At 39.1% G+C, this 12412-nt stretch overlaps 1 long non-coding RNA gene across 2 annotated transcripts in view; it reads left to right on the top strand.

Moving 5' to 3' along the window:
* The window catches only part of LOC128099333 (uncharacterized), a 45441-nt gene that overhangs the window by 19518 nt on the left and 13511 nt on the right, over window positions 1-12412 (top strand). For both annotated transcript variants that reach the window (XR_008214499.1, XR_008214498.1), the window contains exon 2: window positions 5665-5737. This is a non-coding gene — a long non-coding RNA (uncharacterized LOC128099333). The remainder of the gene's footprint in view (window positions 1-5664; window positions 5738-12412) is intronic.

Genomic DNA, 12412 nt, shown 5'->3' with positions numbered 1-12412 from the left:
AATATATAACAATAGCTATTAAGAAGATTCAGGATGTATCTCAACTAGAGTAAACAGCTGGAGATTACCAAGGAAGTAACATCCTAAAGAGGTGAAGGTTTTCAAACAGGCTAGTATTTAAGCATTACCCAACTCACCATTTTCCCCCTAAAGCCTTAGTATAATCTATTTATGGGATTGATAAACCTTTAAAATATTCCAGGAGAAATTAACTGTTCCTCATTTGAGTATTCATTCCCTTCTTCCTTTTAGGTTGGGGCCTGAATTCTGACCGGGAAACAGCATGGTTCAGATTTTTCCACAGCCTTCTTAACCTGCACACATTGGCTTGCTATGAACCAAACCCCTGAAGATTTCCCTGGCAAAACTGGAAAAGCCATAAATATTTTTGGCAGAGGACAGCCTTAAAATAAGATGAAAAAAAATTTTTTTTATTTCAAGATCACATAACACTGGTCCAAGTGGCATACACTGAGGCAAAGAGTTAGAACATATTTTTAAAGCAAATATTCAGGGATATAGAGATGTTTCTCACACTAATCCATGTCAGCGACATAGCTGAGGTCACAGACCGAGGCCTCTGTAGTAGAGCTTGTTTCCCAGGGATCTTAGGAACAGTCACAGAGACTGTCAGATAAAGTGACAAGGTGCTGATGTGTCTTTAGCCACTCAGAAGCAGGGCCATTAAGCCTGATGTGCCTGAGAGTGGTAGGGTGCCAGCCCGGCATGCGGACAGAAGGCGCTATGGGTACTGCCTCAAGCAGGCCCATCTCTGACATCCCATACCTAGGGAGGTAAAAATAGGAGGATCAGGAGTCCAATACTGTCTTTGGCTGCAGAGAGAGTTTAAGGTCACCTTGGGCTACAGGAGGCCTTATCTCAAAAACTAAAAGGAAAGGAGGGGAGGGGAAAGAAAAAGAGGGGAGGGGAGAAAGGAGAGGAGAGGGGAGAGAAAAGAGGAGAAGAGAAGAGAAGGAAAGGGTGGGGGAGAAGAAAACAGTACCACTTGAGCAGGCTTGAAGTCTTAGAAGCTTGGGAATGCCCCTGAAACGAGTGTTTTCCAAACTTCGGTTCATTTCAAAATCAACTAGAAAATGTAGCTGGCCCTCAGTCTCAGAGTTTTGATTCTTGAGGGCAAAGGTTGTCCTGGGCATTTGTATATCTAATAAACATGCTAGCACCTTCTGGTGGTTGCAGGACCACATATTAAGATCTACTATATCTGATGGGTGTGGCCATCCCAAGGAGCATCAGAAGAAAGAGAACTGCAAGGCCCCATTCACACATGCTTATTCTTTATACATCCACTGGCATCTTGTAGCAGGTTTATTTATATGATGTTCAGGAGGCTGTGTTAATCACAAGTTCAAGATATGGAAAGGTAAGTTAGAGAAGAGTAAAGAAGGCCCCATGCCAATTGTTCACATTCACTGTTTAACTTGCCTAGAAGACTATACTGACCATGCTGGGGAGTGTATTTTATCCCGAGGCTTCTCATAATATGATAGACCTGCTCTTCCATCTTTTTTGCTTTTTAATAACACAGGAATTTTTCCTTGGGGAATATTTAATCCCTCCTGTCAGCCCACACAGTCAGCAGGCTGACCTTACCTTGAATAATAGGACTGGGTAATATGAACTGGTATATTCCATCTCTCTACTCTGCTAAATGAGGTGACCTCATTTCACCCTGTGGAATTCATTACAAAATTCAGTATTTTGAGAGAGAGAAGTTATCTCTTCCAATATTGGATGTGAATAGTTAATCTTGTAAGTTAAAAACAGAGATCATAATGAGGAATGGTGGTGCATGCCTCTAGTCCCAGCATTTGGGAGGGCAGGGCAGGAGAAACAGAGTTCAAGTTCATTCTCCTCTGCTTAAGGAGTGTGAGGCCAGCCTGGGCTACATGACACCTTGTCTCAAGAAGACCAAAAATCAATCATATTATCAGTGTATCTACAAATGAAGCTACACTTTCAAACATTTGATTCCACAAAGCTTATCGGAATCAATGTGTTTTCTTTGTGCTTAAGTAACTTGACATTTGATTTTTGTGTCACTTGTGACTAACCATTCTTAGTCACAAAAGAGTAAATAAACAAATTTGGCATTTTGTAGCCTCTTATGTGTTTAGAGAACAGAAGTTAGCCTATCTGACATTCACAGACTCTGAGTGACTGACAAGGTTATTTTGTCTGTGGTGTCAAACTTGGAGCCTGAGTAATCAAACTGCATCAAATAGTACCCTCGGAGGCTTATTAATAGCTAGCTCATTTTTACTTTCAATTCCAGGGTCATCAAGCATCTATTCTTATCCTACTTTTTTAACTTTATTATATATTTATTTATTCATTCATTCACTCATTCATTTCTCTCTTGCGCCCCCCCCCCCGTGTGTGTGTGTGTGTGTGTGTGTGTGTGTGTGTGTGTGTGTGTGTGTGTGTTTAGATGTTTGGACATGTGCGTGTGGAGGTTAAGGGACAACTCACAGGGGTTAGTTCTCTCCTTGCAACCTAGGGCCCTGGGTACTGAACTCACATCGTCAAGTTCGGAGGCATGGATGAACCATCTCACTGGCTAGCTTTTTCTTTTAGATGTTGACAGATCAGTGGGAAGCCTTATCATATTTTATTTTAGAGATAACCTCAAAGGAAAAAGATTTCTATAAATTACTATATGAGGTTGTGAGAATAGTCATCAGATATTGATTGAATAACCATGTTTGTCAACTGACTGTTCATGGATCACATTCTGTAAGAATACACTTTCATAGAGGAATACACTATAACACAAAGCTGTGCTGGTGTGCTAAAGTCCAATACAGCATCATGCCCACTGATTGCTAGGTTCACACTTCTAACATTGAGGCTACCTAGGAGGTTTCTGTGCTTCAAGTCTCTTTGAGAAAAGCATCAACTTAAGAAATGGTTTTACGCCGGGTGGTGGTGGTGCATGCCTTTAATCCCAGCACTCAGGAGGCAGAGCCAGGCAGATCTTTGTGAGTTCGAAGCCAGAGCTAGATCCAGGAAAGGCACAAAGCTACACAGAGAAACCCTGTCTTGAAAAACCAAAAAAAGAAAAGAAAAAGAAAAAAGAAAAGAAATGGTTTTACAATTCATTTTCACCGAGGTAAGAACATATACCAAACAAGGAAGACTGAGTGCGGAAATTCCTCTCAAATTCTATATTACAGAGATCAGCGCCGGTCTGGGTGCAGCACAGAGGAAACTGGATGTGTTGCCTGTTTGTGGCACATGCCCTGTTCTTCACAGCCTTAGCTCCTCTATCCTGTGATCACTACTTCTTTGTGTCATATTTATTTCTAAGAGTAGAAGATGCTCAGCTTTTCAGGTTTTAGCGTAGTCTTCTCAACTGTACAGAGTTAAACACGAAGGCTGTTTCATTTCTTGCTGTCGGCTCACATGGCTCCTGCCAGTATTTATTACCAGGGACTGACTTGTGTCTCTATTTGAGCAGCCAGGAACCCAGTCCTCTCTGAGCGCTGTCTGCCACTCTGCCAGAACCGTAGCAGTTGCAGAGAAAGTCTGTATTCTACTGCTTTTTGGCTAGGAGAATGAATTCCAGCCCATGTTCAAGTTGAAAATGAATCCCTCAGCAGGCAACATGGACTGTACTATCTTCCTGTGGTCCCCATTAAAACCCCTCTGGCCTCAGCAGCCCTGAGTTTTACAGTACAACCATTTCATGCTTAATAACATGTTCTATACTAGGCCCCATGGGAAATTCAGGGGCAGAAGGCCATGCTTCACATCAACTTATTTAAGAAGAAAAAGAAAAAGCCTGTCCTAACAGCTGCTGACCCTAATGCTCACCACACGCACACACCAAATTCCCCCGTTTACTGTTTACCTTGGCCCTGTAAGGCTTTGGCCTCCATCTTTTTGGCTTTCATTTGGGTGTGCATAGTCAAACAAGCTTCTACTGTTGCCCTGCTTTGGGTCTAACAGAACAACAGCCTATACCTTAAATCTCATTGTCCTTGTGCAAAAAGCCAATGAAGTCTTCTAAATAAAAAAAAAACAATAATAATTTCACATTTAAAACACATCCATCAAGTCTTTCTATCAGTTTTTTAGGCATATCTGTAAAGGGAGTGTTCTCTTAGTTTATTAACTGATATGTTTGCTAGAAGCCTGTTTTATAAATCCAGCCATTCTGTACAAATTTCTCAAATTCTTTTAAAATAAATAAAATTCAAACTTCGCCTTATGCAACAATAAAAATGAGGAATCTATCAAAGCAAAAGATTAAAAAAAACCCATCTCAGTGCATCCATGGCAGAATCCTCCTATTTAAAGGGACTGGAAAATAAGCCGGGCGGTGGTGGCGCACGCCTTTAATCCCAGCACTCGGGAGGCAGAGCCAGGCGGATCTCTGTGAGTTCGAGGCCAGCCTGGTCTACAAAGTGAGTTCCAGGAAAGGCGCAAAACTATAGAGAAACCCTGTCTCGAAAAACCAAAAAAAAAAAAAAAAAGGTACTGGAAAATAATCTTGGAAAGATAGATAATATTTATATGCTAGGTATATCCCATTACAACTTTATATCATTCTAAAATACACATATTTCCAGCCAGTAGCCATTGATTTTTTTTTTAAGAATGTGCCCATTGACTTTATTCTCCCTCAGATTTGTTTGTAAATGTTTTCTGCATCACACTAGGCCCCTTTCAAAAGTGAAAATATCTTAAGGGCTTGTTTGACTGTAACACAAATAAAATTTATACAATTTATTTAAATAGAAGTAGTTTGCTTATGAAGGCTAAAAGTACTTAGAAGTCTGTGATTCTAACACTATGGCCCAATCTCACATGGCTAAATGCCTTTAACCACACAGCTGGATGAGAGGGGTTAGGGTGAGCTTGATACTCACTCGATCTCAAAGTGACAAATTATTTATCATGCTGAAGGAATCCCACAAGCCTATGACATCAATTTATTTTACCCACTTGGTACTGACTCTAGCACTGGCTTATTCTTCCTTTCCCATGGATGCAAAACTGTCAATGAGTCATGAGAATTCCTTTTCTCAGTCAGAATGAAAACCAAGTATGGCTTTGTGCTTTTCTTCTCAAGTTCACAAAGACTTCAACCAAACACTCATTACTAAGTAAGCCATGTCTCACTGACTCTAATTTAAGACATTAAAAAAAAAGCATTCCTCCCCGCAAAACATCTAGTATATTGCTGTCACTATTCAAACTAAAACAAAATTTAAATACTTTTTTGTGTTTTCCCTCCATGTATACCACTTAATGTATAAAGAGACTTCCTAATAGTCTTAATGTCCTTAAAGCTACACTGTTACATACAGAGAGAATTTCTAGTAATTTCACTTACTCAGGGAGTTTTAGAACGTTAAAATACTACTTTGGGCATAGATATGCCTTCAAACAGAATTTCTGTTATGACATCACCTGTGACATCCAAAAACATTGGAAGCAAAATGATAGCCTGAGACCTTTTGACATTGGTAACTCTAAGAAGTTCCCTAAAACTCTGGCTACTGTTTAAGGATACATAAATACATACCTGGCACATTTTTTTACTTTGAAAAGTTAGTTAATTGAAGGAACTATCATTTGTCACTCAATGATGGAGCTGTAAGACAAACTCACCCATTTCCTCCCCTAATTTTCTTTCAGTTGGAATGTTTTCATCACAGTCACTGAGGAGTGAATAACACAAAATCTCAAAGCACTTTCATGGTTTCCTCCAGTAAGTATAGCAATTCAGATCTGGTAGTAAGAACCTGAATTTCGTTCATTTTGAATTGACTTTTGTACAGGGTGAGAAACAGGAATTCTACATGTGTAAACTGATTTTCTAGCAGTATTTTCAACAGTTTTTTAAAAACTTAAATGTCTGTAGCTACATGAGCTTGTTTCTGGGTCCTCTATTCATTGGTATGGGTGTCTGGTGTTGTGCCGATGCTGTGATGCTTTTGTTACTATGTCTCTGTGATATAATATGAGTCTTTAGAGGACATATTTCTGGGTTTTCACATTTATTATAATGTTGGTTATAGGTTTTTTTTCACTTACAGCCTTTATTATATTAAGGTGTATTCCTCTTACTCCTGGTTTCTACTGGGATTTTCTCTGGGGGGGGGTACTGACTTTTTCAAAGGACTTTGGTGTATCTATTGAGACAACTGTGTGATTTCTGTTCTGTGGTCAAGTTACTTATGTGCTGCATTGCAGCCACTGATTCGCATATATTAAACGATGTTTGTGTCTATGGAATGAAAACAAATTGATCACTATGTGTAATCTTCTTAATATGTTTGTAAATTCAGTTTGTGAGTATTTTATTAAGAAATTTAGCATCTCTTTTCATAAGAGAAATGGGTGTATAGTTTTCCCTCTTTCATTCTGTCTTATCTGCGTTTGGTACCAAGGTTATAATGGCTCCATAGAAAAATAGAATGAGGACTATAACATGCCTCCCTTTCTGTTTTTTGGAACAGTTTGAGGAACAGTAGTATTAGCTTTTCCTTAAAAGTCTGCTAGAATTCACAGTGAAAGCATATAGACTTGAGATTTTCTTTTTGGTAGTCTTTATTACTGCTTCAGTCTTGTTGCTTGTTACAGATCTGCTTAAGTAGTTGATGTTCTTTTGGTTTAATTTTGACAGGTCATGTGTGTCTAGTGATTCATCCATTTCTTCTAGATCCTTCCATTTCTTAGAATATGCTCCTAAACTATTCACTAACAGTCCCCTGGATTCCATTCATATGTGTCAAGTCCTGTTTTCATCTCTGATTTTACTTTTTGGGGTCTTAGTTCTTTTGTTACCTCCACTTTGATCAGTTTGCTGAAGGATTTGTTGATCTTGTTTATTTTTTGAAAGAACCAAGACTTTCCATATCTTCTCCAAGGCATTAGCATGAATCTTCACCCAAAATGACAATGTCTTTTCCATTCAGCTCAATGTTTTGTTTCAATTTTCAAAATACCAAACTTTATAAGAGCTAAGATGGCTAATGAGGCACCAGAGTTACAAATATATAGGAATTGTTCTTAAATATCATTTTTCTGAACAAATAAAATTCTAACTCATACATAAAGTATTTTAATGAGAGAACCAGGAAGGCATTCTAATTAATTTAAAGAAATATATATACATTGGCAATGAAGAATTCTGAAATGAACTTACAAATAGATGCAAAGGTGGCCTATCTGTGGAACAATGATTTATTGCAGTCTACTAATCACATTTTACTTCCATTTTTGTGAATAAGAATTATCTATACTATTATTAATTTTCTAGGACTTAAGAGGAGTTGTAACATAGTTCAAAGATAACAACAGTTGGTGATAATCAGGAATAGTGTACTAAGAGGACAGTACTCATCATCCACCCCAGTCATTCCCATGATTATGTTGTGTTGCCTAGCAACAAGGATCGTGCAGGTGTAATTAAATTTATTAGTGAGTAGATGTCAAAATGGAAAGATTACATGGATGGACCCAGTCATGCCAGCCCTTCAAAAGCAGAAATAGTTTTGATTTTCCAGCTAGCAGCAAAGGGGTCTGAAGGTTTAAAAGGAGTCTGCCAGCTCATTGCTGGGGTGAAGACAAACCAATCCTTCGAGAGAGAGGATCTAAGCATGTCTTCTAGACACTGGCAATGACCTCCAGTCAATAACTACCGAGAAAAACAAGGCTACAGAACTGGATTCTACCAATAACGCAGTTAAGTCTAGAAGGTCCTTTTGCTCAGAGAGTCCAGTGGATAAATGACTCTTTTAATCTTGACATACCCTTAACTGAGAACCCAGACCAACTGCATGGGGCAGAACCTGGAGAATTGTAGGTTAATGCACGAATGTTATTTAAGTCAGCATCATATTAATTTACAATAGAAAACAAATATTCACACCAATCCCTTTGGCCTACTGTACAAACACTTGTCATAATATTGATTAATTAATCATAATCTTACATTATCTGTTAACTATACATGAACTAGCAGTCATCCATGCCATGAAATTTTCACCTGAAGGTAAGTGATAGATAATTTGACGAGTCATCTTGGCTGGATTATACAATACCTAAGGGATTAGTAGATCACACCTCTAAGTATGTCTGTCAGGGCATTCACCCAGACAATTGGGTGCTAAGGACATAGCTTAGAAAGTAGAGGGCCAGCCTACAATAGCAGAGGCCTGGGATTGATTTCCCAGCACTATCCAAATGATTTGGTAGAGGCACACAGGCCTCTAATCCTAGACACTCCACCAGGGAAGCTGGAATCTCAGGACTCCAGTTTGATGCTGGCCTCAACCAGCTAGAGATCTGCCTGGGCTACATTAGACCCTGATTTCAAACTACAGAAGGGGAGTTAGGTTGTTCCAGAGGTTAGACCATGAACTCTGACCTGATGAATAAATGAGTTCCTTGATGGATTTATAATTATCAGAAAATGATAAAAAGTAGCATGTGGCCCATGGTGGAGGAAGGAGACCATTGGGTTTATGTATTTGAAGGCTATATTTTTCTCTGAACCCTGGTATCTTTCTGTATGTATCTTCCCTCTGATTTTGCATCAACCACGAAGTGAACATCTTTCTGATACATGTTTCCCTGCCTTGACGTTCTGCCTGAGATCATGTGGCCAAATGATTATGAACCAACCCCTCTGAAATCATGAAACAAAATAAATCTATAAATCCTTCCTTTAAGTTGCTTCCATCAAGTATTTTGCCACAGTGATGAGTAACTAATATGTAGGCAGAGTTTTCCTGTCCTGCAGCTATTCTCAGATAACCAACACTGAGGCATATATTAATTACTAATGCTTGGTTGGTAGCTCAGGCTTATTACTAGCTAGCTCTTACAACTTAACCCATTTCTATTAATCTATGTGCTGCCCAAGGCTCGTGGCATTTACTTCTATCCCTATTTTGTGTGTCCACATCATTCTCTGGCTGGCTGGTGACTCCTCTGACTCTACCCTTCCTCATCCCATCATTCTCAGTTTGGCTTTCCTGCCCAGCTTTATCCTATCCAGCTATTGACCAGTCAGCTTGTTTATTAAATCAATCATATTGACATATACTCACACAGGGTAAAGAAGGATTATTCCACAGCACTGATATAGATGACATTTAGTTTAATGACCAAAAGTTTAAGAATTTGGAAACACGAGGTCATATATGACTGATAACTTGAAAGTTAAAACTGATGCAAGTACACACACACACACACACACACACACACACACACACACACATTTTATTTTATTGACAGTATATGGAATTCACAAATAGAACAGAAACAGCCAAATCCATATTCCTCTCTGCTCTGTCCATGGCAGGCAATGTCAGAAGTGTTACTGTCATTCTAAAGAGTGCCCTGAATTGTGATAGCATCCTTTAGAGAAGCCCTGTGCCTGTGAATCCCTGTGGTTCCCCTCCGGGGGGGAAGCAGATTCTATTCTGTCAGCCACAGAGGCGATGGAATGAAAGCATCATCACCTGGATTGTGGTGCTTGTCCCACACTGGCTGGCCTTTGAGAGCAGAGAACAAAGAGGAACTGCCATGTTTGTGCTGGCAATTGCCCCACACTGTAGCCAGTACTGACAAGTTCCTGCTGTTGGAAAACGGCCATGATCAGCCAGGAAAGTATGTGGTGTGCATAGGGCACACTGAAGAGCCAGAAGAAAGGCTATAAATTTACAAATACACATCTACGGATATTTAGGAACAACTATTTTGTCTTCATTTGACTCCTAAAGCTACAGCACAATACATGTTTTGGAAAAAGGTGGTGAAGTGGGTTTTGTTTTTGTTTTTTTTTTTTAATCTTTAAATATGTCCTTATGGTGTGGTATATTAAGGAACTGGGTTGTCTAAAGAGGCTCACCTAATTTCTTTTTCTCTTTTAGACAAATTGAAGTGAATAAATATAAAACATCTTATTAACTGGTCTCTATGACTCTGTGTCTCTGCCTCTCTCTGGTTCTGACTCTTTCTGCCTTTCTCTCTATCTCTCTGTCTCTCTCCCTGTTAGGCTTTGAATGTGAAATGTCCCTCATAGGATCATGTCTTTGAATACTTGCCCCTCAGGTGGTGGCTCTGTTCAAGGAGGTTGTAGGACCTTTAGGAGATGGAGCCTGGCTCAAAGAAAGGGGCCATTGGGAAGACAGACTTAGGATTTGTAGTGTGACCCCAGCTCTGGCTTTCTCTCTGCTTTCTCATACACCCAGACGGGAGCAACTCCTACCCCCAGATATAAACTGCTCTTGCCACCTCCCTTCCCACCAGGATGGACTGGACTCCTCTTAAACTGTCGACCCAGATGAAGCTTCCCACATTTACATTGCTTCAGCAAGGTATCTTATCACAGAGATGAGAAAAGTAACTCATATGTTGTACCTCCAAGCCTCTTAATCTCTTCCATTCCTCCCCCTTTAAGGATCTGAAAGTAATTTCTTCCACCATATAAAGCACTCTGCATGAGGTAGAAGTACTCATGGAGACATGACCAAAACACAGCACAGTTAGGGTAGAAAAGAAACAAAGGGAATCACTCCACTTTCCAGTGTATCCATGACAGTTGTCAAAGGAAATGTCCCTGGGTCCAGACACTACAAATTCATTGCTGTGCTTCATGTTTTAGCAACTGTAATCAAGACAGGCTATGTGCATGAACCATTTGTACACACTTATAAGGCTGAACACATGCAAGAAATTTTCATATGAAAAATTCTGGGTTGATCTGTTCTGTGGCACTGGCGATCATTCCTGGGTTGTTATCCCCTTTGAAAGTATCATACTTGGCATATACTTACCTCTAAATTAAGAGAAAACTCAAAACTGGAACTTAAGATCAGAAAGAAGTTTAAGCTGAGGTGAGGTTTCTTCTTTTTAAGTAGTAGTTAGGAAATATCACACACATTAATTCTGATACAGCAGCCTATTTATGTACTCCAGAGGATTTAATTCAAAATTTAAGAGGCAGTGAAAGTTGCCTGTGGCCATGTCAGAGGAGCAGCAGATCCCAACCAAAGTTCCAGGTGTCAGCCCACCAGAAGTCAAATCCCTGAAGGGTGAATCTTAGATACACAAGGCCCCTGAGATCACAGACCCCAGAGTATCTTTTGCTTCTGCTATGCCTTCACATGTTTGCCGCTGCCATCTTTCTCTGGTATCTGGCATGGTGTGAATGGGCATGGGGAGATCCCCACTGCCTGTAATGTAATGTGTTTATCTCATGAAAACATCCTGTTCAAGTAGACATTTTTACCTGCAGATTCTTATAAAAATGATTTCCTCCTAAGCTGCATTGTTGAACTGAAACAATGATTTTATATAATAATGGTGTTAGTTTAAATAGGATTTTGATGATTGAGTGTCTTTAATAAATATAGTAAGGGATTATGATAAAGGTCAGTTTAGTGGGAAAATTAACATAGGAAAAGGTAGGATAAAAGGTTGCCCCTGCCTCTGATAAAGCAGAGACTGCAGAAGATAAAAAGTAAAACAAGGAAGAGTCATACAGCTAGACCACATGAGTTTCTATCGAGGAGCCATATAGACTGTGGCTTAGGTTAATGATTAAGAAAAACGATTGAGTCCAGTACCCCAGCTAGCTTAAATTCTTTTAATATTAATCTTGGGAGATGTGTTCACAGGTTTCAGAGTGCATCATAGATGAAACAAACCTTAGAATGACCACAGGTTAGATTAAGATATTTTGACAATAGTTTTGAAGTTGGGATCAAAATACAAAGCAGCCCAATTATTTCTAGCTAATATACTTTCCTTGAGATTTGTTGGTAATAAAAAAAAAGATGATTAATTCCTTATACCCATTTCTGCCCTCAATCTCCTGATATAAAAAACTGTTGATGAGTGGATAGGCACCCTAAAGATTTAAAGTAGAGCTGATTGTTTTTCATGTATAAAAGTTTAGGTTTGTGATTTAAGATTCTTTTAAGATTACCTTTCAAGATAAGTAATAAAGTGATTGGTCCTTCTTTGTAACTGCAGAATGCAGCCTGCCAGTAAGAGACCTGGCTGAGAGGAATACTTTCCTTGCTCACACTCAGGTAATCTATAACAAGTTGCTTGGGTATGAATGCACATGAGTTCTTAGGACAACTTGTTTTTCACCTATAATACATAAAATGTTTAATCATGTAAGGGATATGGATAACATGCTGTTTTTCACTTGTATTCATTTTAATCATTCACTTGAAAAATAGAATGCAACCATATTGTAATTTCTATAGTGCCTGAAAGATGTTGTCGGGGTATATAAGCTGTAGAGGAAAAATAGAGAAAATAAGGAGGAATAAGGATAGTTAGAAAGAAAACATCAAGAATGAGAGAATAAGGAGGAATAAAGATAGTTAGAAGGAAAACATCAAGAGAGGAGAATAAA

Source organism: Peromyscus californicus, unplaced genomic scaffold (assembly GCF_007827085.1).
Source record: "Peromyscus californicus insignis strain IS unplaced genomic scaffold, ASM782708v3 Scaffold_6__1_contigs__length_162567912, whole genome shotgun sequence".
Lineage (NCBI taxonomy): Eukaryota > Metazoa > Chordata > Mammalia > Rodentia > Cricetidae > Peromyscus > Peromyscus californicus.
The sequence above is the reverse complement of the archived record's forward strand: the minus strand, read 5'-3'. Positions and strand labels throughout refer to the sequence as shown.